This window comes from Ambystoma mexicanum, chromosome 5q (genome assembly GCF_040938575.1).
Source record: "Ambystoma mexicanum isolate Mex_15411 chromosome 5q, UKY_AmexF1_1, whole genome shotgun sequence".
NCBI lineage: Eukaryota > Metazoa > Chordata > Amphibia > Caudata > Ambystomatidae > Ambystoma > Ambystoma mexicanum.
Window position 1 is genome coordinate 204,172,852 of NC_090933.1, and position 13,994 is coordinate 204,186,845.

The window sequence follows — 13,994 nt, forward strand, 5'->3', positions numbered from 1 at the left end:
ATGGCAACCCGCTATCCTCTGGACCCATCTCCCAAGAGACCGATATAGGTCAGATGTCTCTTTTGCAACATCAAGAACAACTCTCTTTCGACATCATCAGGGCAGCCCATTTTCCCGTGATATTGGGAATCCCGTGGCTACGGCGCCACAATCCTCAGATTGATTGGTCTGCTAATACCATCCAATTTGCTTCCGCCTATTGTATGCAGCATTGTCTCCCCTTGGCTCACCCAGCTTCCGCAGCTAGCCTCTCACTACCCGTATCAACCTCAGTGGTGCAGTCGATTCCCCCTTATTACCATCAGTTTATAGACATTTTTGAAGACAAATTACCTCGCTCCTTGCCTCCTCACCGGTCGGAAGACTGCAACATTGATCTAAGACCGGTAGCTTCAGTACTGTTTGGCCGTATGTATCCAATGTCTCTCCCAGAAAGAAGAGCACTCAGGGAGTATCTAGAATCCAATCTGCAGAATGGACTTATACAAGAATCTCACTCCTCGGCGGGAGCTTCCATGTTTTTTATACCCAAGAAGGGAACCACTGAATTGAGGCCTTGCATTGACTACCGTGGTCTCAATAGCCTGACCATCCGAGACCGCTATCCCATGCCCTTAATAAAGGAGGTGTTGGAGGCTGTTAAGGGAGCCAAGATCTTTACTAAGCTTGATTTACCTGGGGCATATCATCTGCTGAGAATCCGAGAGGGCGACAAATGGAAGACGGCCTTCCGCGCTCCACTAGGACATTTTGAGTATAGAGTGATGCCCTTTGGTTTGGTCAATGCCCCAGCTATATTTCAATGTTTCGTTGACAAGATATTCTCGGACTTGCTGTTTTCATCGGTAGTGGTATACTTGGACGATATATTGATCTTCTCCTCCACACCAGCTGAACACAGAAGACATGTCACGGAAGAATTACAAAGATTAAGGGACAATCAATTGCTGGTGAAACCCGAGAAGTGTGTCTTCGAAGTGTCTTCCATCTCGTATTTGGGCTTTATCCTCTCCAGGGACGGGGTACAGATGGATCCAGAAAAGGTTAAGGCAGTGCTGCAATGGCCTCTTCCGAAGACCGTGAAGGACATCCCACGGTTCTTAGGTCTTGCTAACTTTTATAGAAGATTTATTCCCAACGTCTCCTAAAAGGTACTACCCATTACCCAGTTGCTAAAGAAGGGAAGAAGGTTTGAATGGGATCAGACGGCCGATCAAGCTTTTCAACAACTCAAGGTATCCTTTACCACAGCTCCAATTTTGATCCATCCTAATCAATCCTTACCATTTATTATTGAGACTGATGCCTCAGGAGGAGCGACAGGAGCTGCACTGTTACAAGAAGGCGAGGATGGCGATGAGCATCCAGTGGCGTACTACTCCCGAACTCTCACTCCCAGTGAAATAAATTATTCTGTGTTAGAAAAGGAGCTTTTGGCCATTCGCCAAGCTTGCATTGAATGGAGACACCTGCTTCAATGATCCACCCATCCCTTTCAAGTACGCACGGACCATCGTAATTTAAGAGTGTTGCAACAGATGGAGTGTCGCAATTCTAGACATGCTTGTTGGGCTTATTTTTTTCCGCAATATGATTTTGAAATCACTTACCTGCCTGGGAAAGAGAACGTATTGGCTGATGCATTATCCCGAAGACTTGAAGAAGAAGACAAGGCTAAGGGTCCGCCGAAGGTAGACCATATCCTATCAGGAAAGAGATTCATTGGAGTTATAATTCTTTTTGCAGGAAGTGGAACAAGCCTCTAAGGTATCAACTGATCCAATTTTACAACAAACTGGCCTGGAAAGGAGAGGACCGTTCTACTTCTATCAGGGTAGGCTGTACCTACCCGCAAAAGATCTGCAGGTACAAGCAATGTCTTGGTGCCACGATCTTCCATCTGCGGGACACAAGGGCCATACCGCTACCTTAGACCTTTTGTCTAGGCAATTCTGGTGGCCTAACATGCATCAGGATGCTAAGGAATATGTGGCTAGTTGCCCAGTATGTGCTTCCAATAAATATTCAGTATCCAAGCCTTTAGGCTTACTTCAACATGAACCGTTACCATCCCAGCCCTGGGAACTGATCTCGACAGACTTTATAGTCGATTTACCGCCATCCTCTGGCTATACCACGATTATGGTTACAGTAGACTCTTTAAGTAAGTTGGCACACTTTTCCCCGCTCTCAAGCCTTCCTCCAGCTCCTGAAGCAGCGGCTGTCTTCTTGAAGGATGTTGTCAGACTGCATGGTTTACCCAGGAGTATCATTTCTGACAGAGGTACTCAGTTTACCTCACAATTTTGGTCTGCAATGTGTAAATCATTGGGCATTAAGCGCGCCCTCTCCTCGGGCTACCAACCCCAGAGCAACGGCCTTACTGAACGACTTAATGCCACCTTAGAACAGTACCTCCGCTGCTTTTGTAGCCAAGAACAAGAGAGATGGGCGTCATTCCTCTCTATGGCTGAGTTTGCATATAACAACTCAATACATTCTGCTACTGGGGTTAGCCCGTTTCTGTTCACCTATGGGTATCATCCCAGACACATTCCTTTCTTTGGATTGCCTACAACTACCGTACCATTTGTAGATACACACTTGGAAGACCTACGATGCATACAGAGAGATGCCAAGGTACAACTAGAAGCCAGCAGATCCCAATATAAGAAACAGGCAGATAGCAACAGGTTACCTAACCCCGGCTGGTCTCCAGGTACCAAGGTGTGGTTGTCCACTAAGTTTCTTCCCCGGTGGACACATGCTGGGAAATTCACTGCCCAGTACATGGGCCCGTATCTCATCGAATCCCAAGTCAATCCTGTGGCCTTTTGTTTAAGGTTACCTCCCAGTCTCAAGAGGATACATCCTGTATTTCACACCTCGTTATTAAAAGCATATAAACCAGACACTTACGGCTGCAAGAAGGTTCGACCTCTAACCCTCAATGACCCACCTCCAGATGAATACGAGGTGGAAAGACTGGTGGGCTCCCGGTACAGGCATGGGACCCTCCAGTATCTGGTGCATTGGAAAGGTTATCCCATGGAGGAATGCACGTGGGAACCCAGAAGGCAAATTCACGCCCCCAGGTTGCTCAGGCGTTTTCATCGCCTCCACCCAGGTAAACCCGGTGGAAGTTTGCTGAAGAGGGGGCATGCTGTCACGGTTCAACCGTGGAAGATATGGAGTAAATGGCGGCTTCATTAGGCCGCCGCGTGATCGGCAGCTGCATACTAGTGTTTTTAGTGCCTTTGTTTACATAGGCTGACACGCCCCCTTTCCAGATGCGCTGCAACTCTTTCAAACTGCCCGCGTCGGACCGCCCGGTGCTTGCCTCCGTGCGTTTTTTTCCTCGAGCCTACTCTTTGTGCCCTCCTGCCCAGCCCTACTTCCTTTCTTGTTGTCTTTCCCCGTTCCGGTCAAATATATTAATTCTTTTTTTTCTTTCTTACAGTCGCGCTCTTCCGCGTAATGTGTTTGCCTTCATTTTTCTCTCTTTCTTTCTCCTCTCACCGGTGCCAGCCTTGCACGCCAGCGTTTCCTTCCTCCTTCTTTCCGTGCTCTCTTGTTTTCATTTCCCTTCTGTTATCCTATTTCCTTACTTTCTCTACTCTTACACATTGCTGGTTTGCCTCCGGGTACTTTCTCTCTTATAGCTACTTTCCTACCCTTTCATCCACCTTTTCTGCCAGCCCTCGCTCTATTCGAGTTACCCATATCTTACCTGCATAGGTGGCTGTCCTGTCATCCTGGTCAGAACCTTCCTTCAGAATCTTTTTGGACTCCGTGCTCTCTGGGAGGTGCCTCTTCCAGGAGCCACAGTCATTACTCCATTATGCCGTTGCTGTCCTGGGTTCCACTGCATCTTCCAGTTAAGGATTTGGACCTTTTCTTTGAAGCAAGACCTGCATCTGTATGCTGATCCCGCTCAGGGTTTTTTGCGCCTTATCAGGCTTTTTCCCTGAATTTGGGGGTGAGCTCCCTTGGGTCCACCTGACGATTCTCCTCAGGTGGAGAGCGTCCTTTTCTCTACGAAAGAAGGAAGGGAAAGAAGGCTGAAAGGAGTGAAGAGGATCCTAAGGTACGCAAGAAAGAAAGAAGGAGAGACAGAGACTCTACCATAATCCTTACACCAGAAGTCACAGGTGAGGAGACACAGGGGGAGGCTTCTACAGACTCTTATAGCCCGCTTTTGAACCTCATAAATCCTGGTGGCCTTTTCAATCACCCAATCCAGGGTCCTATGATCGTGAAAAAAACTCACCAACCTAGTCATTATGTATTTGGGGAGAGCATGGAAATATGTAGTTATGAACGCCCTACTATTGGTGTTCACCTGCCGGGAAGTCTGAACAAATTCCCGCTTTAACTCCTGCACAAACTCCCTTGGTGCATGTTCTTCCCCACACTGCAAGTTATATGCAGCCTTACGGGCCTCTTGTGGGTTCCTATGTGTAGAAAAATGTTTCAAAATGGATGCCTTATAAGTAGACCATTTATGAGATCTTGGTCCTCCAGTCCTGCAAAGAAGCTGGAGTACTCAGGTGAGAATGTCCATTTAGCAAATGCTATGCAATTTACATCATTCCTGATCTGGAATGATGCTCATAAAGTTCCAGGTGCTCCCATACCAAATACTTGGCATTCTTGTGATAAGGGGTCAGGAAGCTCTTCATAGCTTTGATTAGTCTTATTGGGTCTTTCACAAAACCCTTGCTCTGCTTCCCTGTCTTCTTCTTCTTCCTACGTCATATGCACCTGAGTCCATTCACCTTCTGACTCAGAACTGATACCAGTACTCCCTTCCCTGTCTTCCAGGCGCTCGCTATCTCCATGAGACTGGGAATATCTCCCAGTCTTACAGAGTCAGGACTCCTCTCGCCTGGAACAAAGTGGACTCTCAGGGTCACTCTCCCTGAAGTTCCTTTCAAGCCGAGGATAGGACCCAATTTCCTCATCCTTCCTAACAGGGAATCTGGGGAATTCCCCCTTTCCCCTGAATATACAGAGGTTTTTAGAATCCCCTTCCTAGGCTATGGTCAAAGCAAAAAGAACACCTTATAGTTCTCTGCGCCCTTGGATTAAGTAAAATGAAAAAAAGTCAAAGTAAAGCAGCTGGTTGTTTGAAATTTGTATTTGCACAAATTGCAAAGCAAAGTAGATAACTTGTATATTTCACAAAATTTAAAGCAAAGTAGATAACTTGTTAGTTTCACATGTTTCAGGGAAACAGTATTGATCGCTTCTCCACAAATTTCAAGAAAATATACTAGCTTGTTAGTAAACACTTGCTCTGTAGTGGGTAAGCTTGTCAATGGACTGTTGCTCCAATTAGTGGTTGGAGTTTTGGATTATCAATTGCATGTTGCGTCACATGTTTGAATTGTAACAAGAAAATTCCTACAAAATTATGGTAGTAGAAGTATTCCTTCAAAGATCTAGTGATAGGGATTGTCTTTTGTGCCCTTAATATATGTTACTTCACATATATTATTATTAGAAGTTGACTTTTGTTCTTTTTGGAGCTCTCGACACGTGTTTCTCCAGATAAAGTGGTCTGGTTCCTCAGGAGGGTTTTTGTACAAGAAAAGAATAATGATAACTGTTAGGTAAATACATTGTATAAGTTCTAGGTTTAGTAGCAGTTGAGGTTGAGTTGAAAATGGGTGGACGGAGGGGAGGGGAGAGGCAATAAGGGTCACATAGAGTGTCTCAAGGTTATAGTAGCAGAAATGGGTACTTACACTTCTGGTTTATATATAGTGTGGCCAATGGTGTGGGGTTCGGGTGGCCCTTGGTTCATTAATGTTAGCTGTAGTCCAGATACAATATGTACTGTAGTGTGTGTGGACTCAATTTGTGTTGATTGGCCTGATACAGTGATCTGGTAATGCAAAGTTTAAAACAGGTATCAGAAAATTATATAGGGCGAACTTGTTGTATACCAGTTATGCATTATGCAGTATACAACTCTAGTAGAGCTTGCATGGTCCATGGTCCTGGGATTAAGGAGGGATCCACAATATGTGGTCTTACCTGGGTTAATGTAGAAAAATTGAGTCCATTCTGGGTATGGGTCCATGGCTGGACTGATAACCTTGCTGAGTGTATGGCTGATATGGCCGCTTATTTATAATGGCGTGCTGACTTCACGTCAATGGCACACATTCGCGGTGTCGCACGATGATGTCATCGTGCACGCAGCATTACGCGATGATCTAATTGCGGCCAGCGCCATTTTGAATTGGGAGCATTAAGTGGTCATGCTGATGAGTGTATCTTCCTGATGTTGAGAGGTGGGCATTGTTAAGAGATTGTCAATTGCGTGTGCCCTGAGACACTATGGAAGTAAGGAAGGGAATGTTGGAAGTTATGTGAGGGGATATAGGTAGTAGAATCCTGGTACAGTGATTTTTGTGTTAGTTCACTTCCTAGGCTAAGGGTCTGGCTTTCTCCTCCAGAAAAGTGGTCTTTGTAGTTGCATCTTCAGTCAATCTAACTCCCTGACTTTCTCCTCATAAGAGTATTCATGGTCTGAATTACTTATTGTATTATTCCTTACATCCCAGGACACACTGGTCCGGCCACTTTCCCTTCTGTGTGGAAGAGACAAATAACCAGCAAAATCAAACAGGCACTAGCTTTGTTGATCAGTTGGGCTATCCCTGGGTAAGTCTAACTGCCTCAAGTCACCCTGTTCTTGATAGTTGACATGCATGAGGTTGGTTCCCATTTGTGCACAATAGGCTGTACATGACTTGCATGAGGACCCTGTTGGGATGGGTGCCTCACCTTGATCAGCGGGCCTTATCCCATATCCTGATTGGTCGGGGTGCCTTAGGTCCTGTTTATAATTTCTGATTTCCTTGGTGAGGCTCTCACACCTGTGTCTCTCTTTATTTATTTTCTGTTGATAGTCAGAGAGCTGGCTTTTTAATTCTGACACTAAGGCCTGATTAATCTCATGCACCCTGCTCAGAGTTACCAACCGATCCTTTTTTTGCTGCACCTCCTACTGAAGTGATTCATTTTCCCTCTGTGAGTCTTGATTGCTATGTGCATACTCAATGTGCTTTTACTTTAGGAGACTAATCTCTTTCTCTTGTTCATACCTACATTTTGCTGTTTCTATTCAGTTCTATTTGCCTCACTCTCTCTACAATCTCGTTTCTTTCTTCTCTAATTCTGGTCATTTCCTGAGAACCTGACTGTTCCTTGTCTACCTTCATTTCCAACTGATTTATCCTCTGTAATAAGATGCTGGTATCCTGATTCAAGATGTCTTTTTCCTGAATCAGCTGTGTCCTCTGTTGTTTCAGTGTACTTACCTGCTGATGTATCTGATCAAAATCAACCCCTTTGATAATTAATTGACTATTTTCAGTTTACAATTGTTTTATTTCTGATTGGATGTGATAATGCCCTCCAAAGAAACTTTTATAAGCAGCCTGGTCATTTAGCTTCCTTTGCAGTGTGCCCAGATTTTCTACACACTCTTTTTGTGAATTTTTCTGTGAAAAAAAACGTGTTTCACGGTCTCCACTCTCTTGCTGCAGTGTTTTTAACTCAACTTTGAATTGTTGAACAAGATCCTGGGTCTGTGACAGGTCCCCAGCCTGATTCATCATACTAGCCTCACTATTTTGCCAACACTCTTCTGCTAAAAGCAAATGAAAAAATAACTGAGCAGTTAGCTGAGCCTTTTGTATTTGTTCCTCATGAGCAGTTGCGGTCATGTAAAATGCCTCAAGCACTTTGTGCACTATACCAGCTTCAAGCCAAATATCATTGCTCGCTGAGGTAACCTCCCGCACAATTCTGGTTTGCCAGTTTCCTGCATCGTCCTCACCTCATTCTCCTTTGAGAAATAATTTAGTTAGGAGATGCTCCCTGGCAACCCGAATTTGTACAGTAGCCATTTTCACAATTGGATTTTTGCATTTTAATACAACTTTCTTTATGTAGGGGAAAACTCACCCAGTTCCTGCTTGATTTCCTCACTTAAATCAATTCTTAGACACTCTTTATTTTCTACCTATACACTTCCCTGGAACTCAGCAGTCAAGTCCTAGCGGCACTTTAACAAATCAAAGATGACTTTCCCTCCACCTTAGTGCAATTGCATCAAAATGAATATGCTGCCATAATGTACTTTTCATGGGTCAGGAACAGGAAGCTAAAGCTTGGCCACGAGCCCCCACTTTGTAACGGTTTATTGAGAAGCCACCCTCCACACAGGGAGTCCGTTCCCTCCCCACTCAAGTGGTTATTCAACAAACTGTTTAACTGATTTTTCTTTTAGCCCTATCACAGTCAAATATCATGCCCCTTGGATCCCTCTCCCCTGAGCTAACAATGAGCCAAGAACCATGCCGGTGTAGTGGAAATATATTTTTATTTATTTAAATTAACAGTAAAAGAAATTAGCACAAAAAATATGAAAAACACCACTTTTTCTGTGGCACAACATAATCAACTTTGCTCAGCATAAATAAATCACACAAGTGAGTTAAAAAGAACACAGACACAATTCTTCACTTTCTGTAAATCTCACTTCACAAAATAATTACACTGATCAATAAAATAATTTACCCCAAACCTTAGGTTTAAAATATACATAGGGTGGTTTATCGCTTTGTTTTTCAGACCTCCCCCCTTTGCTTTGGTCTATGTTGAGAAGGCAGACAGAAAAAATGGAATGCTTTGGGGAATTCTGAATTTCAAACCCCCCCTGACTGAAAGGCCTTTGTTGAGGAAGCCGGATAAAAAGGGTGGACTGATTTAAGAACCAAAACACCCCTCTTCCTTATAGAAGTCGGGGTCAGCTGCATGACAAGGATTACCCAATTAAATTATAGGCTATAGTTTTCAGCACACACTAGGAATTGAGCTTTATTCATTTCAAATTTTAACAAAATCTTCCTGTAGTGTTCTGCCAAATGGGCAATTAATTCAATTAACATTTCTAGTTATATTGGCTAAGGATCTACACAGTTGTGTCCCCACACCGCACCCACTATAAAGGTAAAGGATTCAGGGCAAGCAGAAAACCCCGCCTTTTGGTTTTCCAGGACCTAGTTTGACTTACATAGAAGGCCTCTGTTTAAGGTTTCAGGAAAGCCAGCTGCTTCTCGGGACACTCTGGAAATATAGGGCAGGGGTCAGGTCACTACACTCTCAAAGATGGCCTCCCGCTCTCCACCACAGGACCGAGTCAGCTTTGAGGCCTTCCTAGAAATAGACAGCTCCACCCAGATGCACTCTCAGCAATCTCCTTTCAGCAGCCTTCCTGTCTTTCTCCTTTTTCTGTCACCCATTTCTTTGTGTGTCTGTCTCCTGTCCTAGTGTAGTCCTCCTTATATAGCAGAAATGACATCACCAATTTTACAATCTTGGACAAGTGCCCTGAAATAATCCCTGCCACTAGGATTGGACAGTTACTCCTCTCTCTCCTCTCAACCCCACCTCCAAGTCAGGATAGGTTCAGGGATTTGGAGCAACATATGGTAATTGCTATTTGCAATCAGCCTTTGGTTCTCCTTTCAACGTTTTGGCAAAACTAGTTATGTATCACAACTTCATAATTTTACTAGCAACTGCCATACCAAACATATTTTCTGTTTTAGCTGATCATGGAGAATTAGATAAGCCAACCACCAAATCCGTACGATGTAGCTTGGCCATGTGGCACATTTCTGCTGTTTCCATAAAAAGCATAACAGTTATGAAGATACAAGTTATTAAGCATATCTCTAATTTAATTTTCCACCTTTTCACCAACTCTCACATTTGGAACATGTTCAGATCAGCCAGAAATATAGTGTAGCTGGCCATTACAATTCCCAGAGTCACATATAGATGCATTTTATATCCCCAAAATTGTTACGCTCACCTGATATCCCCGGGGGCGTCTGGAAGGCTCTGAGATCTGGAACCCTGGATGCGTAGTTGCCCAGTGATGAATAATTAATCTTAGCTATTCGTATGGTGAGCTATCCATCCTGCGTTTATTGTGCAGGGGAGCTTGACATTTGTTGGCGCGCTGCCCGAGTTGCTTCACTGGTGTAGTACGCTTCCATGGGCCCAGGCCTGCTGTGACCCAGAATCTGCTAGTAGGCAGGTAGGTTTGTTAATTATAAGTCGTTGTTCTGTTTATGGTGGGAATTCGTTAATGTCTTTATCTCCTTTTTAGGTGCGAAGGTCTTGTTGCTGGCGTGCCGATGGAGAGGCACGTTTCTAGGTAAGAGAAAGCGCAAATCGCAGCGCCTTTATTGTCTTTCAAAGCTAACCTGTGTTTTCTTCTTCTTCTCCTCACAGGCCGCTGTGGTGCAGCGAGTGGTTGGGAGCGTGATAAAAAACAGGCCCCCGGAATCCGTTAAGGTAAGTACAGCGCTGTGTGGTTGTTTAATATTGAAATTGAACCTCAATGTGTCTCTTTTCCTTTGCAGATGTTGCTGTGGTGCTCCGGATGGAAGCATGGCGTAGCGCGATGAAATTAAGGTAAGACTGATGGAATTCTATGTTTTGGAAGCGCGCGTTCTTATATTCTATTTCCCTTTCTCGTTATTGCAGGTCGCAATGTTTGAACAACAGCTGTGGTAGCGGTTCGCCGGAAGTCCTTAAGCTAGTACTCATTGGTGAGCGATGTTTCTTCTTCTCTCGGTTTCCACAGATTAAAGCCCAGTTGAGATGCTGAGTGCTGGATTGTGTTTTCTCAGGTAAGGCAGAATAATCTTGTTCTTGCAGGATCACAGGAAGAGGCTGAAGAACAGGAGCTGGACACGCAGAGCGTTACGCTGCTGGTTGGAGAATAACACAAAGTGTGTTCTGCAGTCAGGGTGTGGTTTACGTAGCCCAGGTAAAGTAGTACCAGGGAAAGTAGTTCCACGCCTGGCACACCCAGAACTAGACTGCGTGGGTGCTTCCATGTTGGATTTAAAGGCCCATGTACATAAATGGGACCTAGTTTGAACAGCACTTCCTTCCTACATATGAGCCTTGTGCCAAAGGCACCAGGGCTGACTCCAGGAGTCCTTTTGCAGTGGTTTTAAGGCCCTCAGGGTTCTGGTGGGAGCCTGCTTGTGACACAACTTGTGCCCCCTCCCAGTGGTCATGACAAAATTGCCTTGAAATGACTTAACAAATTGCAGCAAAATGAAATCAATTCACAGTTTAGTTGCTGCTGAAAAAGGCCCATATGACAATAGTCCTTTTAAATTAATTGTGAATATTCATGGTCAGCAAATGGGAGGTCTACTTCATCCTGCCGAGCCATCTGTCTCCCTGAGCCAGCCAGCGACCAGAGGTTTTTTATGAGTCTCTTTGAAATTGGTAGTTTGCTCTTTGAAGTGGGTGCCCCCATTTTCACACATGTTAGCCGTGCTTCAGCCAAGGGTGAATTTCATTAAAGTCCCTGCTTTCAGAGTCTGCAAGTCTGGAGGACGCTGGGCCTTCAACACCTTCAGGAGCAAATTTTATTGTAGGGGGTCATTAGATGGGAGATGTGACATCCAGGCTGGAAGTGGGAGGTTTCCTTTGTGAAGTTTTGACAACAGCCAGAAACATGTTTTCCATGAAGACCAAGTGACTCTTCAAATGTCACTGGAGTGCTGTAGGTGAAACATCATATGCATTGCTTTTGTCAACCCACACATCATGTTTTCTTTTCCTGACATTTTTCTGAGACCAGTAATATTTTTTTCCACCTTGGCTTTTTAAAGCCGTTTTTTTTTGCACACACATGTGCAGGGACTTCTGTTTGGGCCTTTAAATACAACCCACATAGCACACACCCTTTGGATTTCCCTTAATGGCATGTCACAAAAAGAAACATATGCCTGCTGGCTGCACAAATGCCCACCCATGTAAAAAAAAAACTCATCATGTTGCTTTTGCCCTTAATGCCAATACACATGCTATACTACAGTTAGTATCTTAAACATGTTATCATGGAACATAGTGGGCTAAATTGTGTCCTGGTGGAGCCAGGATGGTGTGACATTGTTAGAACCCATCAAGTTATTTTCTTCAAAGAATCATGAGTCATGGAACCTATCCCGCTCCAGCGGTATGTTTTTTTTGTGTGATTCCTGACACCAAAGGGCCTAGAGAAAGGCGGTGGGGAGGTTTATTGATGTGAGTTGATATAAACTTGGCCATGGAGGTGGAATCAATAGATACAGGTAGCCCAAACTTACAACTGCTGCCGGTGTCTACTGAATTGGTGGAGAGTTTCCTGTAGACCTAATAGGGGTTCAGGCTCAGAAACCCTCTTGAAGCTCCAGGAACTATGCAATTCTGATCTGACCCCTATACAGAAGAGCCAGTATGTATTGGTTGCGGGAGACATGAACATCCAGTTGGAACCATTGTTGGTTATGGAGGACCTTTGGGATGTCCAGAGCTCTGGCTGGTTTATTCCTCCATTGTTGTCTAGCCCTATTAAGAGAGTCCATACGGCTGCAGTAGAGCCGGCCTGCATTATTGCCAACTTGCATCTTAGAGCTTGTAATTGCAGAGTAGTAGCAGACCTGCTGGCACAATCAACTTTTAGGGGCCCACAGGGACAGTCCCACATTGATTTTTTTTTCATTTCAGCCAGCAACTGGTTTAGCACCAGAGAAATGGTCGTAATCAATAGGTGCAAACGTAACCATAGGCCATTATTCTTCAGCTGTGACCTGGATCGTGGCATGCCTCGAGGTAGTTTACCCTGGAGGCCTGGTCAAAATATCATTGTGGAGGACCATGATAGGAAATTCCTGAAATGGGTGGACTGGTCTGGGAGGGATGTAAAACAGGAGGTTTATGTGGCCATTGAGGACAATGTGGGTGCCATATGTGACCACGGCCTTTCTAATGGGGCTGTCCTTGCAGAATTCGAGTTGATGGGTAAAACCCTAATGCCATTTTTGGCTGGCCACCAGGGTAAGATCAAACCAAGGCTTTAGAAAAATAACCCCTGGTACGATGAAGAGTGCTCCCAGGCAAAAAGGGAGATTGTTTCATATGTTAGGTCTCCAAGTTCGTCTGATAGGGATGTGATACAAGCTTTAAGATTAATGTATAAGCAGCTATTAAGCAGAAAGAGATGAGCAAACACAATGAGGCATTGAGAAGACTTGTCTGAGGCAATGGAATCAAGGGATATGGTTACATTTGGGAAATTGGTTACACATTGTGAGTTAAGCGGTGAGCGGGCGCTACAATATTTTATACGGGGTGTTGTATGGCAGACCCATTTTTCTATCCTATATCCAGATGAAGGAGGGTCGGTGGAGCTGGATGGTAGTAATGCCCTTTCAGCCACCCACATTGAAGGGGTTTTGTCTATTTCCGATAAAGAGGTGTGGGAGGACTTACGCTCGCAGAAACTGTGTAAAGCCGCAGCGTTGTATTTGATAACGGTGGACTTCTAGCGGGACGAACCATATATTTGGACCCCAGTGCTTACCAGAGTTTTCAACATGGCCATTTGCACAAAAGTAGTCCCTAGCACTTGGAGAGAGGCCACTATTGTACCTGTATTTAAAAAAGGGAGGCAAGGAGCAGCCAGCAAATTACCGCCCTATATCACTACTAGATTGTGTATGGAAATCCTTTGGTAAGGTACTGTGAACTAAACTGCAGGGCTGGGTGGATGGCTCAGGCATTTTTGGTAATGAGCAGGCGGGCTTTAGAGTGGGTAGGGAACTGATTACCACTGTTTTTTCATTGTTTTTACTTATTGAAAAGTATACCAAATAACTTCAAATTAATTTCTATGTCATTTTTCTTGATTTAAAAACAGCGTTTGAGTTAGTCCCCAGAAAAACATTGTAGCAGGTTCTTGAGAAGAGAAATGTACCACATCCCCTACTAGAAGTGATTACATTGCTTCACTTTAAGACTTTAGCATCAGTCGGTACGGGACAGGTGGAGAACAAACTAAAACCTTTGAGGTAAATCGGGGGCTTTGGCAAGGATGTGTCCTGGCTCCATTCCTCTTC